This window comes from Channa argus, chromosome 21 (genome assembly GCF_033026475.1).
Source record: "Channa argus isolate prfri chromosome 21, Channa argus male v1.0, whole genome shotgun sequence".
NCBI classification, from domain to species: domain Eukaryota; kingdom Metazoa; phylum Chordata; class Actinopteri; order Anabantiformes; family Channidae; genus Channa; species Channa argus.
This window is the reverse complement of record NC_090217.1, coordinates 11,222,060-11,239,729: the sequence shown is the minus strand read 5'-3', so window position 1 is coordinate 11,239,729 and position 17,670 is coordinate 11,222,060. Positions and strand designations below refer to the sequence as shown.

The 17,670-nt window shown below is 38.5% G+C and overlaps 1 protein-coding gene across 14 annotated transcripts in view; it reads left to right on the top strand.

Moving 5' to 3' along the window:
• nrcama (neuronal cell adhesion molecule a) overlaps positions 1-17,670 on the top strand; it is a 49,804-nt gene that overhangs the window by 7,663 nt on the left and 24,471 nt on the right. For 12 of the 14 annotated variants that reach the window (XM_067490643.1, XM_067490635.1, XM_067490645.1 and 9 more), the window contains exon 2: positions 13,281-13,330. The exons of 1 other annotated variant lie outside the window; for it this stretch is intronic. The gene's annotated coding sequence lies outside the window, so the exon portion shown is untranslated. Of the gene's footprint in view, positions 1-12,247; positions 12,386-13,280; positions 13,331-17,670 lie in introns of all 14 variants that reach the window. One more of the 14 variants, XM_067490630.1, reaches the window with a different exon arrangement.

Below are 17,670 nucleotides of genomic sequence, written 5' to 3'. Positions count from 1 at the left end.
ACTGCAATCTTTGTCACAGCTCTAAAATGATTAGTAAAGATTTAGGTCAAAGAAGCCATTAAAGAGCGACTGTTATCAAACACAAAATCCAGTTGGTTCAAGACACCAGCATCATGTGACTGGTGTGAACCAATGAATTTTAAGTCAGCTGAGTGATTTCTTTTACTTTATATGCTACTGTGGAATGGTGCATCAGCACTTTATACAGGTGAATGAACTTTTTGAAAGGTTGCAGTGTTTAGTTTATACCTACACAGGACCGTCATTTAAAACGTGTTGTTTCTGGTGCCATATCCTATTCCTTATCTCTGAAGAATATTCTGGCAACAATAATTACTGGAACTTTGTGTCAAATGAATAGTGTGGGAATAGCGGCTCCAGTTCAACGTGGTCTGCATGTGTCCTCGATCCTACTTGTCTGACCCCGGAGAGAAGGCCTTTCCTGGCCAGCCTGCCCTCAACCAGAGCCCCGTGTTTGTGCTCAAAGACTCCCTTTGTAGGAAAAGATAAACTGTCCAGTGAGCAGACGAGGAGCATGGAGAACAGAGAGAGTTCTCATTGTGGAAAAGTCGCTCATCAACTTAAGATGTGTCTGTTAACAGATAGGCCAATTAAAGGCAGACATGCCACGTCTAGGGGCCGCGAAGAGTCTAACATCTGTCGTTTGAACAGACTTTGTTTATTTCGACTTTTAATTTAATTTGACTGTGTGAACCACAGGCTCACGCGCCCACACTGCGCACGCAGGAAACCCCCTATATGACAGACACTGAAAGCATTTTAATTACTGAAAGTGAACATTTTGTCAGTGTACAGGAAGTAACGTATAACTTATGAACACATTAAACCATTAAGAAAAAAATAACTTTATGATTTTCATGTCAAAAATGAACATTTTATGATTTGCCAGCACATATAACTTTACACATATAAGTTGAGTGTTTGTTTCATGTTTTTGCTATCAGTCATCCTATTAATGTTATTAATAACAAAATTGCCATTATGTGTTAATTGAACAGTACATGTTCACTATGTGCTGGACACAGAGCAGGCCAGAGGGGCTGTGGCTTTCTGGAGGAAGTCACCCCCTGTTTGTTCTTGCTCAGCATCATTTGATGATTCTGGATGTTGGCCCATTAAAGTCAGCTGTGTTTCAAATCAGTACTGACACCCCACCCTGTCCCCTCTGTCCCTTCTGTCTCTTTCACCCCTAAAACTGCTGAGCGAGCTTGTTTTTGGACTCTGCATTGTTCCACCAGAGCCAGGCTGCTTTACTCGCCTATCTTTTTTGTTCCCTGACGTAATGCGACCCACAACGGTTGCTGTTGTAGCACTCTAGCTTATTGCAGTTAATATGAGAAAACCATACTTTAGAAGATGTGGACGTCTCGAGAGCACTGCTTTGTAGTTTTGCACTTAAAAGAATGCTGGTCTAAGAGAAGCTCATTATAATTTTCCTGATCTGCTGGCTGATACAGATCAAATAAGAGGGGCTGGTTGCTGTCAGGGCTTTTTTCTATTTTACTAAATTAGCTGGTATCTTTCCTGCTCTTGCTGCTGTCCTGATAAGTGTTCTGCAGAGAAGATGAAACTCTGATGTCCCTGATGATACTGACACGGTGTGACTGAAATCAGACAATAGCATATGTAGAAGCAAGGCCATATGACCTTGATACTGACGTTACAGTAGGAGTGTGTGATACTGTTGTATCACACACAAAGTTAATTTCCCACAAATTCAACTGAACTAGTTTACAATTCATTGTTCACAATAGCTTCACAGTCCCTAAAAATCAAATATTTTCTGTTCATTAAGCTCTCACCACACCCAATAATTCTTTACCTTAGAATACTGGTGTCATTGGCGGGGGTTGTCTCACGTCAAACAAGAGGGTATTGTTTAGTAGTTGTAATGCTATAGACACAAACTTATGGTGACATTATTTGAAAAGATATAACTTGCATGCCTGGGAAAAGTGCACATGGCTCTGTCTGTTTGCCCTGCTTTTTTTCTCTCCAGAGAACTGCCATCATTTTCCCACCGTATGCACACTGCTGGTATTGACCCTCAGCCCACTCCATCGCTCCTCCACTCTTTTGCTCTGATCCGTGACTCACAAAGCCCATTTAACCTTTATCCAGCTAAATGCAAGCCAGTGATTGGTTGCTACCCACTAGCTGCAAGAGCCAAATATCTTTTTTTGTATATTGTTGGGGAATACAGCTCTTGGCTGACTGTCCTCAACGGTCATCTACCTACAATTTTCAATTAGAGTTTGTCTGTGTAGAGATATACACTTTGCAGTATTTTACCACAAGATATATCATACATAGACACTTTATCCAGACCTCTTAAACCTAAAAACGTAAATAAAAGAAGAGAAAACAGCCACATAGAGGCATGGTATGGATGAAAATCACAGGAAAACCCTTTGTTTTGTTCATATTCATTCAAGTCGGTCATCAATTACAGCATATGTGATATATTACCTACAAGATATTCACTTTACAAAAGGTTAATTTCTAAGTGAAAGATCAGCTACTTTTCTAACATAGGTATCATATGCTTTTCCCACGATGTTTTCCCCTGTGTACAATGACGTTACCAGGTAGGTCAAGCTATCAGGTGTCCAAGGAGTGTCCCATAACTGTTGGATCACATTAACCTGTTCTGTCAGCAGCACTACAGTTTATACTGTCACTCACTTTAATTATCCCATACTGTCAATGTGATTTCCTTCTATATAAATAGAAGTGTTTGTATTATTAGCTGGGGTCAGTTGTGAATTACTTTCTGCAGTGCTATTGCAGTTTGTAACTGCCCACCTGTCTGTTGTGTCTTTATCCGTACATTAGTGTTTATCTTCCTCACCTGAGAGACCAATTATTTCGGTGTCTGAGGAGAACAGTAAAGAGAATATATAATAGGATGTACATTGTCTTGTGCCCAGGAGGCCAATAACAGTGTAAACTACTTTTTAACTTGGTGCTGAAGCAGTAACCAGTCTGATCTCACACAATTTTATGAAACAAATAAGTTACCTTCCACAATGGCTTTTAAAAAAAGAACCAAAGTTTCTATTTAATTTAATATTTAATTCAGCAGACCTCAACAGTCTCACAGTGGCACAACGTAAACTCTCAGCTTAATCCGGCAGATGGTGCATCAAGGGGACAGAACGTGGAAGCCTTTCTGCGAAACAAGCTGTGGGTATATGGACCTGACTTCCTTACACAGGCAGTCGAGAATTGGCCGAGGAACCCAGACTTGCAAGATATTGATGTAGCCGATCATGAAGTGAATCGGAAGGTCACAGTGAATGTTCTCGCAGTTGCAGAAAGCACTGATATAATGCAAAGGTTGATAGAGTACTACTCATCATGGACTGTCTCTCCTATGTATGAGCCAACCAAAGTTTAGTTTTTGTTTTATGTAGTATGTGTGTGTTATGTGTCTGTGTACTGATGATGTCACCATATAGCTTTGATAGCTGCCATTGATGGTTACCTTTGTAGTTTACCTTTTAAATTTGTTGACCAGTGGTCAAGGGAACAATGCAAAGCAAAGGGTTTGTTAAAAAGAGATGTTGTTCAACTCAGCTACTGAAAGGTGCAGATGTGACACAGTAACTGAAGCAGAGCAACTGACTACATTCAAGAGATTTCAGCCCAGCTGCTGAAGGGAGCAGTGGTGACACAGTGACTGGTGCAGAGGCATTGACTACAAGGTGGTGTGGCCCGCAACAAGGTAGAAGAAAAGGGTTCAGTGTGTGGCTGTGGAGGCACATGGTTTCTTACCAAGTTCAGACATACTTTGAGAAACTTGTTTGATGAAACTGTTTGTGAACGTGCTTGTGAGTATATAAGTATTTTATTTTCTAAGTATATAAAATACTTCGGCATGTGCAGAAATATTTCTTATCTTTCTGCTTAAAGGCACTGCTACTATCAAACCCAGGGGACAATTAAATAGCGAGGGATGAATTATGTCCTTCATGTAGCAAATCTGCAGTGGTTAGAGTTGCTCCTATTACTATACTTAATAAATGATGTTCTGTAAGAGAAAATGGCATATGGATACAAACACAAAATCCCATCAGCATCTCTTTTTTACTTGTCAGTTTCCTTTTACTTTCATCTTTTTGTGAATTTAAGTTTATGTAAAACAAACTTTCTTAACTTAGTGACACACAGAGTGTCAGCACGTGGGGTTGTTTTGACACAGATTCGTGAACCCAGGATTAAGGCTGGAGAGGCAGAAGTATCAGTGTTGCTAAAACAGAGGCTTGTGGTTTTAGACCATGGTGTGATCGCTCACAAGCTTATTAACACAGGCTGGATCGAGTGGGTTAACTGTCTTTATCTTGATTACCCAAAATCCCTTTAATCAGATTTTGTTACAGAACCCCCTGTAGCCAAGAGGAGGGGGATTCCATTCCCATTACACTTAAATAACAGATCTATCTTATACAATAACAGTTTTGATGAGTCTCCTTTTTCAATTAATGTTTTCAGCAACGATGGCAATAAAATAATTTAATGAAGAAATTCAATTTTCTTTTTAAATTGCAGTAATATTTCTATACAAGCTTAAATGTAAATACCCCTAAACGAGGCATAACCTTTAATAGGCAAGTAAACATAGAGGATACACTTGCATATATGGAGGTGTAATGTCCCAATGTAAACCCTAGGCCGTATAGCTTAGAGGTACATTCATTAGTTCAGACAGCATCTGTTTTTGGAGTACTAAAGTGCTGACTCGGGCCTTTGTATAGAGATAGCTACAGCCTCTCTTTCACAGCTGCGTCCTGCTGTCTGGCCTGCTGTGAGCTCAGCAACATGGCCAACAAGGCAGCAGAGCTCTGGGCATTAGAGGTTATGGTCTCGGGTGTGTTTACAATTAAGCTCTACTTAATGCTAGACAATTCTCGCAATGCTAAAATCTGCAATTTTATTTATGCATATGTTGTACTGTCATCATCATCTTTAGTCTTCCCTGGTCATCATTAGTCTTGTAGCAGAGGCCCAGCTAGAGGGTTATGAACAGGGTGGCCGTACTGAGGCATGCACTCAAAATAGGGTGGCGTATTTAAAAATGGTTGAATTTATAATTCAAATAATTTAAAATGTTTTAAAGTCATACAATAAAGTGTATATTAATAATATATTTAATGCAGTGTTTTTTCAGTGGGAGAAATGACAAATCCACAGCTTACCTATTTTATCTGTTCTACCATTTTTATTTCCAAATAGTCATAAACAGATAGTAATAACCATTGGGGGAGAGATAAAAATTCATCCCGTTGAGGGAAAAATATATGAAAACACCTTAAATATACATAATGCAATAGTATTAATTTATTTTCAACTGCAGATTATTATTATTATTATTAGCAATATTAGAATTCATTTGTATTCCTATGTAGTCAGTCCTCCTGAAATGCTCAATAAAAAATGTGGTGTGTTTGCATTTTTTGCCATTTTAGGATATCAACTTGGATTTATGGATGCAGTGGCAAACTCTGACAGTAGTTTTTAGACGTGCTCCGAGCCCATGTTCTTTTGAGATGTTCTTTTTTTAGCATTACACAATGTTTCAGGCTTTTGTTGCCTTTGTTCTGAGCTTTTTGAAATATGTCGGTGGCCTCAAATTTATTATGAGCATTTAGTAAAAAAACAAAACAAAAACAATACAAATCTCCCACTTTCAACATTTATGTTATTCAAATGATTTCCAAATTATTGCATTTTCTAAGTAAGTTTATTCTCACTTTAAAAACTGCACCTTGAAAAAGTTATATTTTATTACTTACGCTAAGATTGTTCTAAAATAATTTGGAAATTGGGACACACACACACACAAACACACACATTATTTCTCAATGGATTGTTTTGTATATAATTAATTAATGTAACGTACCTAGGGTTTTTTTAAATGGCAGGTGTGCAATGTGTGCGTGTTTTCAATCCTTGAGTCTTTTAGACTAATGCATCCGATTGTGTGATTTTTAGTCTGCTCGATTTGACTTCAGGTCAATTTTTGTTTTACTATGAATTTGTTTAATGAAAATCAGGGCAAAGGGGGGCGGGGGCCAAAAGAGTGAGTTTGTGTGTGTTGTGGATTCATGTTTATGAATATGTGAATCCATGCGTGGGAACTGGCTTATATAGATGCATGTGTGTCCACTTAATGCTATACTGATTGAACACACCACAACAAGGAATCATTACTGAGCCGTGACAACATCCAAATAAGTTCGGCCGAGCACTTTCACTTTGCTGCTCAGGTGAGTTTATGAATCATGGCTGTCACATGATGCCTCAGGAACATTTTCACATGGCTTCTGGAGCAATGCAAAATGCAAAAGCAAAGCGAACAAGCACATTTGTGTAGATAACACAGGATCACTGGTTACTGCTGCTGTTTACTGCTCTCATGGTCTCGAATCCTCACAGAAGTGGAATGTTCATGTCAAGTCTAGATCACTATCTCTTTCTCCACCCTTTTATATTTGCATTTCATTGTTCTGTCACCGGATTGTGCCCAGACTGTTCTTGCTGTCCCATTTGAAATGTTGACCTTTTAACATACCCATCCCATCTGCTACAAAACACATGCACATAATAGTAATTTATATAGATAGATAGATTTTGATTGGAGCATATATTTCCTGTTTCAAACACAGGTTCTGCCTTAGGGGTCCTCTGAACTATGTCTGCTAGGCCTCTTTGGTAATCTATCTGGCTACAGGTCATAGTGATTAAAATAGTGCTGGCCCTCGATTTGATTAAAAAACAAAGATTTGCCAATATACCCTGAATGCAATGTGTTTGATGTACAGTCAGCAGGACACAGCCTGATCCACACCTACATTAATGTACAGAAAACCTAAAGGAGTCTTGAAAATGGAAAGCAAGATTAAACACCAGTCCTTATACTGTACAGTAGCTCCTTGATATCGTCTAAAAATAGCAACTTCAGTAATGTCATCTCGTGCCATCACTCATTTCCAGTTTTGATCTGCCTTCAAAGAGTCATTTCTGATACGATGCAGGATTTACCAGTTACACAGCTGTGAGGTGCTTTGTTTGTGCGGTGTGGGACTAACACGGGAGTGAGAAGAAAGTGTTGTCTTTTCTCAGTATCATGAAGCTTCCAATCATTTGTCATGCTGTCTCTTAGTTGAAACTTCAAGAGAAAATAAGCGATTTACAGAAATCGTTTACAGAAACGGAATGGAGTGATTCAAATATCTCTACTTTACTGTCACAGTAAGCCATTGTGCTGTGTCTGAACAGCCTTTATGTTATCTTATTGCTTCCTCATTACAGTTTTAAGCCTCAGAACAAGGCCGATGAGTTCTAAATTAATCTCATCACATAGAGTAGAGAGATCTTTTCCACTGATGTTACTTATATTACGAGGCCTCAATCCTCTGTTTGTCTTTCTGACGTTTTCTCGCTCTGTTAGAAGATATGGCGTCAATATTAGATGTCTCCTAGGGATCCTATAGTTCTGTACCCCGAACTGTTTGCCTTCTTGTCAAAAGCTTATTTGTCCTTCACGCTCTTATTTCCACTTTTCCATTTCTCATTGCCCTCATGTCATTGTCTCTCTGTCTCCATTTGTCTTTCCCTTGACTCCCTTTTGTGTTGTTCATTTATCTAAGGTTGTCCCCAAGGAGCTGGCTGCATGGGTATTTTTTATTTCCGACATGTCACTGATGGCCAAGCTCTGCTCTGTCAAACACTTTTGCTTGACTGTCATGCCATGGTGATGCTAGTTACTTACCCATATATATATATATATATATATATATATATATATATATATATATATATATTTCTTTTTTTTTTCCCGTCACTGCTCTTGTACTTCTTTACATTGGCTGCAAAGAAATTCCTTCTTAATGTACAGGCCAAATTTGGGAAGCTGCTTATATGCAAAGTAGTTCAGTCAGGTAAAACTATATACTGCAATACAAGGCGTTTGCACGCTGAGTTAGACTAATGTGGAATTAAAATTATAATTTATTTGTCATGGAATACAATGCTTTTATTTCGTTTGCAGTGTTTCCCTGCTTACACTGATCTGCGCAGACGGAGGCTGAGCCACACCCTGTTGCAGTTGCTCTCCTTTTCTTTTAATTTACTCTTCCCTTTCTACTTTCACCTGGACAACAGCTATAACAAGGCAACACAATTTCCCTATGGGATCAATAAAGTTTTTGAATCTTGGATCTTAGTTTCAGAGTCGGGAAATGCGATGCAAAGGTTTTTCAATAAAACCCTAACATTTTGTAGATACCTACTTCATTTATCCAACACACTCCTACAGCCTCAGACAAACTTTGGATTTTGTCTGTTTCTTTCAATGGAATTAGACAAAAGCAGAATCTTTCATATGCAAATGGGAAAATACAATAACCAGTAACACAGTGTGTTTCAGTTTATATTTGCACACTTACATTAAGGCTTAAATCTGTTTATTTAAAACTTTAAATGATACAAAAGCCACATATATATCTGCAAAATGCTAATATATTTGGAAAGTGTTTAATTTTACGTGACAGGTCTGGAGTATAATCTCATTGTATTTCTAAAAGTCTGATGAGGCTGTCAAAAAGTCTATATGTCAGATTTACCTGTATAACAAGTGCAACATAGCATTTCCTTAATACAGAATGTAGATAACAATTTCTTTCTCATTTTATCAAAGCACAGTTTCATCTCTTTTGGACAGTGAATCCAAATCCAGTATTCTCTGCCAAGAAAAGAAGTTATACTAAATTCCAGACCTGTTTTTATTAAATGAGTTTTCCACATACCCTCAAGTACCCCAGGTGTAGCTTAGGGAAACATCCCCCAATGTGGTCTGCAGAAATCCTTCACTAACAGAATTCAAAGTCAATGGCAGCCGTCATTCTCTCACTGTGATTGATTTCATGTAGCCAAGCATCATATGGCGAGGTATAGCATATGCATCAAAGCTGCCTCTGTTTCTGCTTCGTATACTCACTCTATTGAGGCTGTAAAGTGATCGCTGTTGAGCTCTCATATGTGGACACTTTTACAAAATACTTCCCTTGCATCGTATCGAGCTAAGCTTAGCAGTGGATCAGCAGCAAAGGAATGCTACTTTCTACTGCTCCTTAGACTTGATTTAGGATCCTTGCTCTTACAGTCTGTGTGTGTAAGTGTGACATTCTTGATGACACCATTGTGTGCATTGTCTGGTGTGGAATGGGAACAGTGGGGATGGGAGAATTAACCGTTTAACCTCTGGAAGAAGGAGAAAAAACTAACTTTCAGGAGGCAGTAAATCTCTCTGATTAAAACCAACTTTTTGACTGCTCCTTTGTGTGAGACTGTGTGTGTGTGTGTGTGTCTGTCATCTGAAAGATGCTCATAGACTGTTAAAATAAAAAAAACACAATTGGATCATTGGAAAGCCATGGTAACCAACCTCCTTTTCAGTCTTTGTCTTTAACACACAGACACACACATATACAAACATCACAAGGGAATGTGCAAGTCTGAGCTGCTCAGCAGAGACTTCAGAAGCAGCTGTAAAAGGCCAAACCTGACACAGGGTTGTAGTATATTTCAAAGACACTTCTTCTTAAACACAAGGCTGGTTTCTGTTGTTGTTTTCACATTTTTTTATGCGATTTTGCTATTCATGTGGCTCCCTTAAGCAGCGGTTTGGGACATGTTGGAAATACATAAAAAAATTTGAATTTTATGCACCAGGAAATTTTGTAAATGGCACTAAAACACTGATCCGGTGCACTAAACCCAACCTGGCGACCGTCTTAATGAGGTCATTTGTCATTTTCTGTGACTACAAGAACATGTAGACAGATGTGCACAGAACCCCCCCGTTGCAGCAGAACCATATCACACACAGATGGTATGTCTGGTACTTAAACAAACCATCAGGCTCTTACGGAGTTTCATTTGTGCTCAGGCATTATGTCTGTGTAGCTGACTACCAAGTCACTGTGGGACAATCAGTGTGGATTGTGCATCTAATTGCTTGACAAATATAACCTAAAAAATGTATCTACGCTGTCAGCTGGAAGACACAATCTGGATCTGTCAGCTTCTGATTCACTGAACACACATGATCCAGGTAGTGAGCAGGGGGTAGTGCAGGGATAGATACAAGTAAGCAGGGCAGTGGCTTTTGGCTCTTGGTTTGAATTGAGCACTCCTATATATCTCAATGTTGGAAGGCAGCCACATTCTTTGTTATATTGCACATGTTAATGATGATCAGTTTATCATAGATAAAGAACAGAAATTTTAAGGCTTTCTGATAGTTTAATTTCATTTTCTTCAAGATTTTCCTAGAAATAATTCAGTACAAATGAATGATTTTTTATATTCCAAAGCTAGATATAACATTCATTACTTATACAAATTGGTTATTAAATATTGGATGACTTGCATTTTTGTTAGTAGTGGCCATTTTTACTAACCTTGAACGGGTCTGATGCATGTATGAGTTTATGAGGATGTACATTAAAATGTAATTACATTGTGGGATTTAAGTTGTTTTCAATTTCATTGTGTGTGTGTGTCTGTGTGTTAGTATTGTGTAGAAATCACATTGAAAATGACATGGTTGTGGTGGCTGAGAAGTCAGGACATCTGCTAAGTGTGTTCTTTAGGCAGCTGGTACTGTTACTGATTGCTGAAGCCCCTCAGTCTAGGGGATTATGGTGCGCATGAACACACACACAGACAAACACATATCTATTCATGCCTGGGGTCAGTTATTCCATCACAGTTTGCAAAGTGTCCCCTCTGCCACACACACACACACACACATGCACACGCTCATACACATACACACAAGCGGTTTCTAGTTGATCCATAAACATTGCCAGCCGATTGAAACAGGAGACAAATAGTAAGTCAAAATGGGGGGGTGGGGGGCATTGGGCCTAATCAGACACCATGTTGGCTTAAGAACATGTTGAGGAACACAGGCCTTCACAAAGCTCATTCACATTGTTGTCATAGCAATATTGGACTGTCTTCCTGAAGACATCTATTTTTGCTACATACATTCCTCTGAAGACTTCTTTAAGACTAAAACTGATTCACAACGTGAACTTTGTGTTATATACTGTAGTGTGAACATCTGTGAAGTATGCTAGACGAATTTAGTGTGTAAATAAATCTGTCTACCAGCACCTCCAAAAGACAGTAAATACAAATCTTGTGTTTCTGGTCTAAAAATAAGTCTATAAATATAACAAGTTTTTGGTTTTAGGTTTAAATTACTGTACATTTATCATCAGTAGCTTTCCAGCCAACCACAAGACACTGTTTAAAGGTGTCTAGAATAATCTAGAAATAATCCATCACATAACCCTCATGACGCGCAAATGCTCATTTTCACACTTGAGATTTGTACAGAATAAACAAATGAGATCAAACACACTAATTCATGAGCTTTTGATGTGCGGATTAATAGATTGTTGTGAGCTTTGGAGAAACTTGGGGTACGTTTCACCGATTCAGTCTTTATTTAAAGCTAAACTAACTGTCTCTCGGACTGGTACAGTCTTATAATGCAACTGTTGCCAGGGAAGCAAATAAATGTTTTTACCAAATGGAAGAGCATTCTTTGATAATATAATGTATCCAGGGTCATGTTGTTGTCTCCATGGTAATGTGCTGCGGCTTGAGGTCAGCTCTGCTAGCTTTTCTCTTCTGCCACCCCATACTTCTCCCTTTCTCTCTCTCTCTTTCTTTCACCCCCCCATTTCTTGTGCTGTAATGATAAAGTGCTTTTAGATTTTGCTGTTAATAATGCATGTTCCTGATCCCCACTTGCCGTCTGCACTTTTTCATGTGTTCTCTCTCTCTCTTTCTCCCATCATCCTCGCTCTGCCTCTCCAGCCAGTGTCTTCTGATGTCTTGGTGCTTTCCTGTCTTTATTCATTAACATCTCCTTTGTTTTTATCTTCTCTCCCCTCATCTGTCTGCCCTCTTTGGTCTCTCTTCAATTTGGTTCAGTTCAGCTTAGATAATATAAATGCAGCTCAGGTCAGATCAGATATTTATAAAATAATTTAGTTTGACATAATACATTTGAAGTCTCTCAATCAAAACAATTTTAGCTGTCAGGTATAGATGACTTAGATTACTTTAATTCTGATATTGCACATGAGCAAATATGTCTTTTTCTCTTTTTGTCTCTTTCTACATTGTTCCGTTTCCATGGTAGCGGGTTACTGCTTCTGGTAAGGTTGGGTTCTTGACGTTCCACTAGTCTCTCCCCATCTCTGTGACAACAGCTGCTCACCCATGTCATTGTGGGGAAGTCAGTGGAAATACTCATCTCTTTTATCTTTTACAATATCCAGTGAGTTCAACAGCGTGACTTCCATTTATTAATCGTCCACTGTCTTGCTCCTCTTAGCTAACTACAGTTTTTATGGCTTCACGTCTAGGCTGGCTGGTGTTTCTTTTTCATCATATTTGCTTTGCTAATGTAAAATTAATGGGCAGTCTCTCTGGAGATTATGATAACGCCTTCGATGTCATGACGGAAAGCATGTTTGCAGGAGGTGGGGGGGGGAATTGTGTGTATGTCTCTGTGTGTGTGTATGTTGTGTGTGCACTCTGGCTGACCTCTTATTCAAGTATGTGCCTTGCTGGAAACAAATGTAATAAAAATGACCTGAGGTGTTTTGTTAATTGATAGAAGGCCCTGTGTTCACACAGTAATCTAGTAGGTTTTCCCCAGAGAGCTACAGAGATGTGCCCATGAATTCATGCAGTAAGTTTTGTGTGACACTGGGCTGCTATAATGAATTAATGAAGTCTGAAGCTTTAAGACTGAATATGTCCCTTTGTCAATTATTTTGATTAACTGCATTTACTGGCTTTCATGGAACAATTTCCTTAACATAAAAGAGACCTTTACTCTTATTTTGTCAGCCAAGGACTCAGTTACCTGTCCCCTCTAAAATGCTTCAACTTTGCACCCTGAGTCATTTCAAGCGAGTGCCATTTATCTGCTTTTCTATGTCCTGTCTTACCCGATGCTAGGAATTGCTACTTGTTGTCACAAAGAGATAAAATAGTAGCACCAAAGTTTTTAAATGGTTTTCTAAATGTTTTGCCTTGTTCATTCTTGGTTTTAGCGCGATTTAGTATCAATCAGTCTAAAACTGTAAAGTCTATTAGATGGTGTGTTTGCTAATTCTGGCTCAAACAAAGCACTATTAATGGCTGATATTTTCCTCTCTTTGCAGATTTGAACCACCTCAAGTCTCAGACAGTAGCTGAGTTTAAATTCTCAGAGGTAAGTCAAGGATTGCTAATGACTCTGCTTTATATAATTGCCAAGCCAAAACTTTATTTATAAATCCCTTTTTTGGTTGGTAGGAGGATTTTAAACAGTTTTGCTGACTGTAAATGATTCAGTCAGTGTGTAATCGTGTAACCACTGACCACTGCAGATGCTTACTCTTTGATCTACATGTTACTATGTACACCCCCATGATACAGCATGTGTCAAATGGCTCTATCATCCTTATTATTCCAAAAAGAGAGGCTTGTGCACTTATACTAGTATCAGCAGTTTGGTTTATTCTAAGGAAGTGTGCTTAGAATAAAAAGTACTGAAAATTTGTACATTACGTTGAGAGCCTTCATCTCTGCTTGAATTCGGTTATGTACATTACTTTGAGTGTATATAATAATATATAGTTCAAATGTGATGTTTTATACTGCCCTTTTGCAAGTTTTAGAAGCTCTTCAAAACATGGCTCAACTTCAAATAAGAAAAGTCATTTATTATGGATGAAAAGTGCTTAGCCGCAACCATCAGCTGGCAGTGACTGATTTATAACCTTCTGCAGTCTTGGCTTTGCCCCTTTGGTATCTGCAGCATTTACAGTAGTAAATCAGCGAACCGAGGACAGTAGCATAATGCTCCTTACAACACAGCCACACAGAGGTTGTAAGGTTTTAGCAAAATTAGTACATAAGTGACTGAATAATAATGAATATAAAAGTATTTAGGAATGTGCAAGGGTAGTGCTTTACTGCTTATTACTCCTTTCAAATAATGATTTAGTTACTACTACTTTAGTCACTAAGTATAAACAGTAATAACATGATATATTTGTTATATTACTATATTACTGCCCATGAAAGAAATCCTGTCTTCACCACACTGTGCGGATGATGAATGAATCTTTTCTTTCTCGACCAATAACATTTGTGTGACTGTGCCTGGCTCAATTACATGCTGTGTCAACCTTATTGGGCTTTAACAGCTTTAAGTGTTTGATGTCCAGATGTGTGCAGTCAAACTCTGTCTCCTAAAACATATTTTTTTATACATCTGGATTTCAACTGTGCATTTTTGCAAGGACAACGGGTTACTTTTTCTGTTAATAGAAAAACGTAGACATGTTTATTTACTTCAAAACTTCAAAACCATGATCTTCCCGCAACTGAACTTAACCGAAGTGACAAGTGTAAAACAAAAAAACAAAAAAAGTGTCCATCACTGCATGACAGCTTGTCAGTGCTCGTCTCTTCTTAAGGTATAATTATTACGTAGGCCTTACTCTTATTAGTGAATAAGGTAATAATATTACTGCACGGTGTTACTAGGCTAATATTATTAGTAGTGTATTATATTATGTTAGTATATTATATTTTTATGAAAAAGTGGAACATGACCTTTCAGGTTTGAAATGTTTGTCAGTGTGTCAAGTTGTGCATGTCTTTTTGGCATACACACATTCTTTTAGCCTACCTAAAAAGAAAACAATGGCAGTAATATAATATTCACACCCAGACACTGAGAGGATAATGCATTTATCCAGCATGTGTTTGGATGGAGGTCTTTCTTTGAATGTGACTGGAAGGGAGTCCTATGTGCTGGTGTCACCTGCTGCTCACCTGCTGCTACACGGAGAGAGAAACAGTACACACTTGCCATTATGACACATTCAGATAATCGATTCAGGAACATTTCCAGTTTCATTTCATATTTGATGTACACAACTATCCAAACATCTAAAAATACTGATCAAATTAATGAAAAATGCTACAACCTAGAAGAAAGTGACAAAGGAACAGTCTTTAAACATATGTTTAGATTACACACAGGCTTGTGCATTGCTGTAAATCATAACAAGATAAGATTAGAGTGTATCCCATTTAAATGCTGAGTAGCAGATACAAGAATCATTCTGCCTTGTGGACAAACCACTGAATATATTTGTCAGTAAGGAGTGATTCCAAAAGAAAAACAAGTTAGCAGGTGCTGCATTACCATATTACATAACCGACCACTACAATATTTCCAGCTCTCATAACTATCTTTGTTACCTGAATGGTCCCATGAGAGCACTCTACTAAATTGCACGGATCCATGTTTGTAACAGTTGAGTCATTACCCTTGCAGTTTATTTTACTGAAAAGATGTCAGGGCTTCAGTTATTGCAGGTTGTCATGCTGTAGCTGGTCTACTCATCTTTGCCCTCCTACAGTTCCCTTTCACTCCTCCTTTCCATTCCTCTCTGAGTAATCCTGATGAACAGATGGGCGGAGGAGAAAAAATGGGGGGGGCATGCCAGCTGGTTGTGCTGCTATAACACCGTCAATCAGTCCCCTCCCCCTTCTCACCTCCTTTCACCTACTAGCTCGTCATGCTCTTATTTTCTCCTGTCAACATTTCGCCCTGCCTCACCCATCCAGTCTTACCTGCGTCCACCAGCACCTCACACTGTGTCTACATTACTATAGCCATGATGCTGTGGTGTGTTTGACTTGCATCCTGACTGGCACTTTTTGGTGGGATGAGTCTACTGCAGCGGTAAATCAAGCTAGTAATATAAAATAGATCTCAGTCTCATCAATCTTATGATGTATATATGATGCAAACAGTAACTCATGTCATAGTTAGCCCAGAGTCATGTACCAAGGCCACATGCATCTATCTACTCATCAATACCTTCTACCAAGCAATAACACCCAGGCATATCAATGAGGCTTGGCTCATTTTCAAGCCCAGCTAGATTTATTTGGCCACTGTCACACTGTGGCATTGTATTAAAATGAGACTAGTATCGATATTTAGGCTCTTTTATTCAACACTGATAAACATGGTCCCTGCTTTATTTTTACACGTGGATCATACGTTCACACATAGGTTCTGCACCCAAAGCCACTGCATCTGGTTTCAAATAGGTACAAAGGGGCACTTTGGTGGCTTGTCATATTTTAGACAATTAACTGGATGCTTTATTTTTTTCTTTATTTTGCTGTATTTTACATTGCTGCTAATTATGATGTAGTGCAGATTTAGTAATGATACAAAAAAGATAAAACAGGTAGATTCACTAAATGAGTCAGTAGTAAAACAAGTACAATGGTATGTTGATATGTTGTGTATCTGACCCTGTTTTCCTTCACTTGTGTAATTTTACTTTTACATATGGGCTAATGCATACACATCAACACACAGGCATGCAGTGTATACAGCCACACATAGAAATATCATCCCCTTATGGAATGAGCTAGTATTTCACCCTGTTCTGACTGACCACAGAGCTTTTGATGAAATGACCCTAGACAACATTCAGCCCAGAAAGCGGTTCATATGCCTTATATCACAGTAATATTTGAATGGCAGAATTCAGTAATGTTTTTGTTGAGTTACACATGAACTGCACTGTCTCTGATTTTTTTTAAGTCAGTTATCATTTTTAAAACCTCCATGTGCTTTTACACAACGGCAATTTCTTTTTGAGTGTGAAGAGTTAAGTGTTCACACTGTGACTTTGGAAAGTATTCAGATCACTTAATTTTTTGGACATTTTACTGTGTTAAGACTTAAATTCGATTAACCATCTGTGGAAAGAACTTAAGATGACATGAAGAAGTTTACATACACTTCCCATCTAAATTAATTTAGCTTAAGACCATCTGTCGGTAAGAACAAACTGTCTAAATCCTGGTGTAACAAGCTTCCCTAAAAAAATTCTAAGCTGTAATTTCTGCCAAAGGGGCTTCTACAAACAAGTAGAGTAAGAATATGAATAAAGTCTTATGTGATGGTTTAAGTGAACCACATCAGACTTAAAACTATAATTGTTTTAAAAATCAGGTATACAGTGGATTTATGCAGATGACATGCTTCATTGTCTGATGTAAATCTTATTTCCTGAAAAAAGCAAACTCAAACCTCATCGCATAATATAATTACTACACACTTCTCCAGCTAAGATCTGCACATTTGAACTGTGGTCACAACTTTTAGTGCCTGAGGTGTCACCTTGTGTCCTAAAACACCTTTGCCATTTCAGCGTTATCCCAGTGGCAAACAACATGGGAGGACAATAGCCCCTTTAGGGTTGTTGTAGTGTTGCGGATGTGGGGTTAGCATGCCCTGGTGCATGCTGACCATCAGCATTTTACAAAGCCTCCGAGAAAAGCAGTCACTGGGGGATTTTGCGGATGGTGCTAGAATAACTGACGCCCAAAATGGGCTGCCTCGTTTTTGTATGTGCGCGTGTGCAAAAAGAGGCTGAGAGACTTTGTTTTCATTCGGTGGCTGTGTGTAATCCGGTTTGGGGGCTATTAGAGACAAAGAGGCAAACAGTTCTCTCTTTTCGCTGCAAA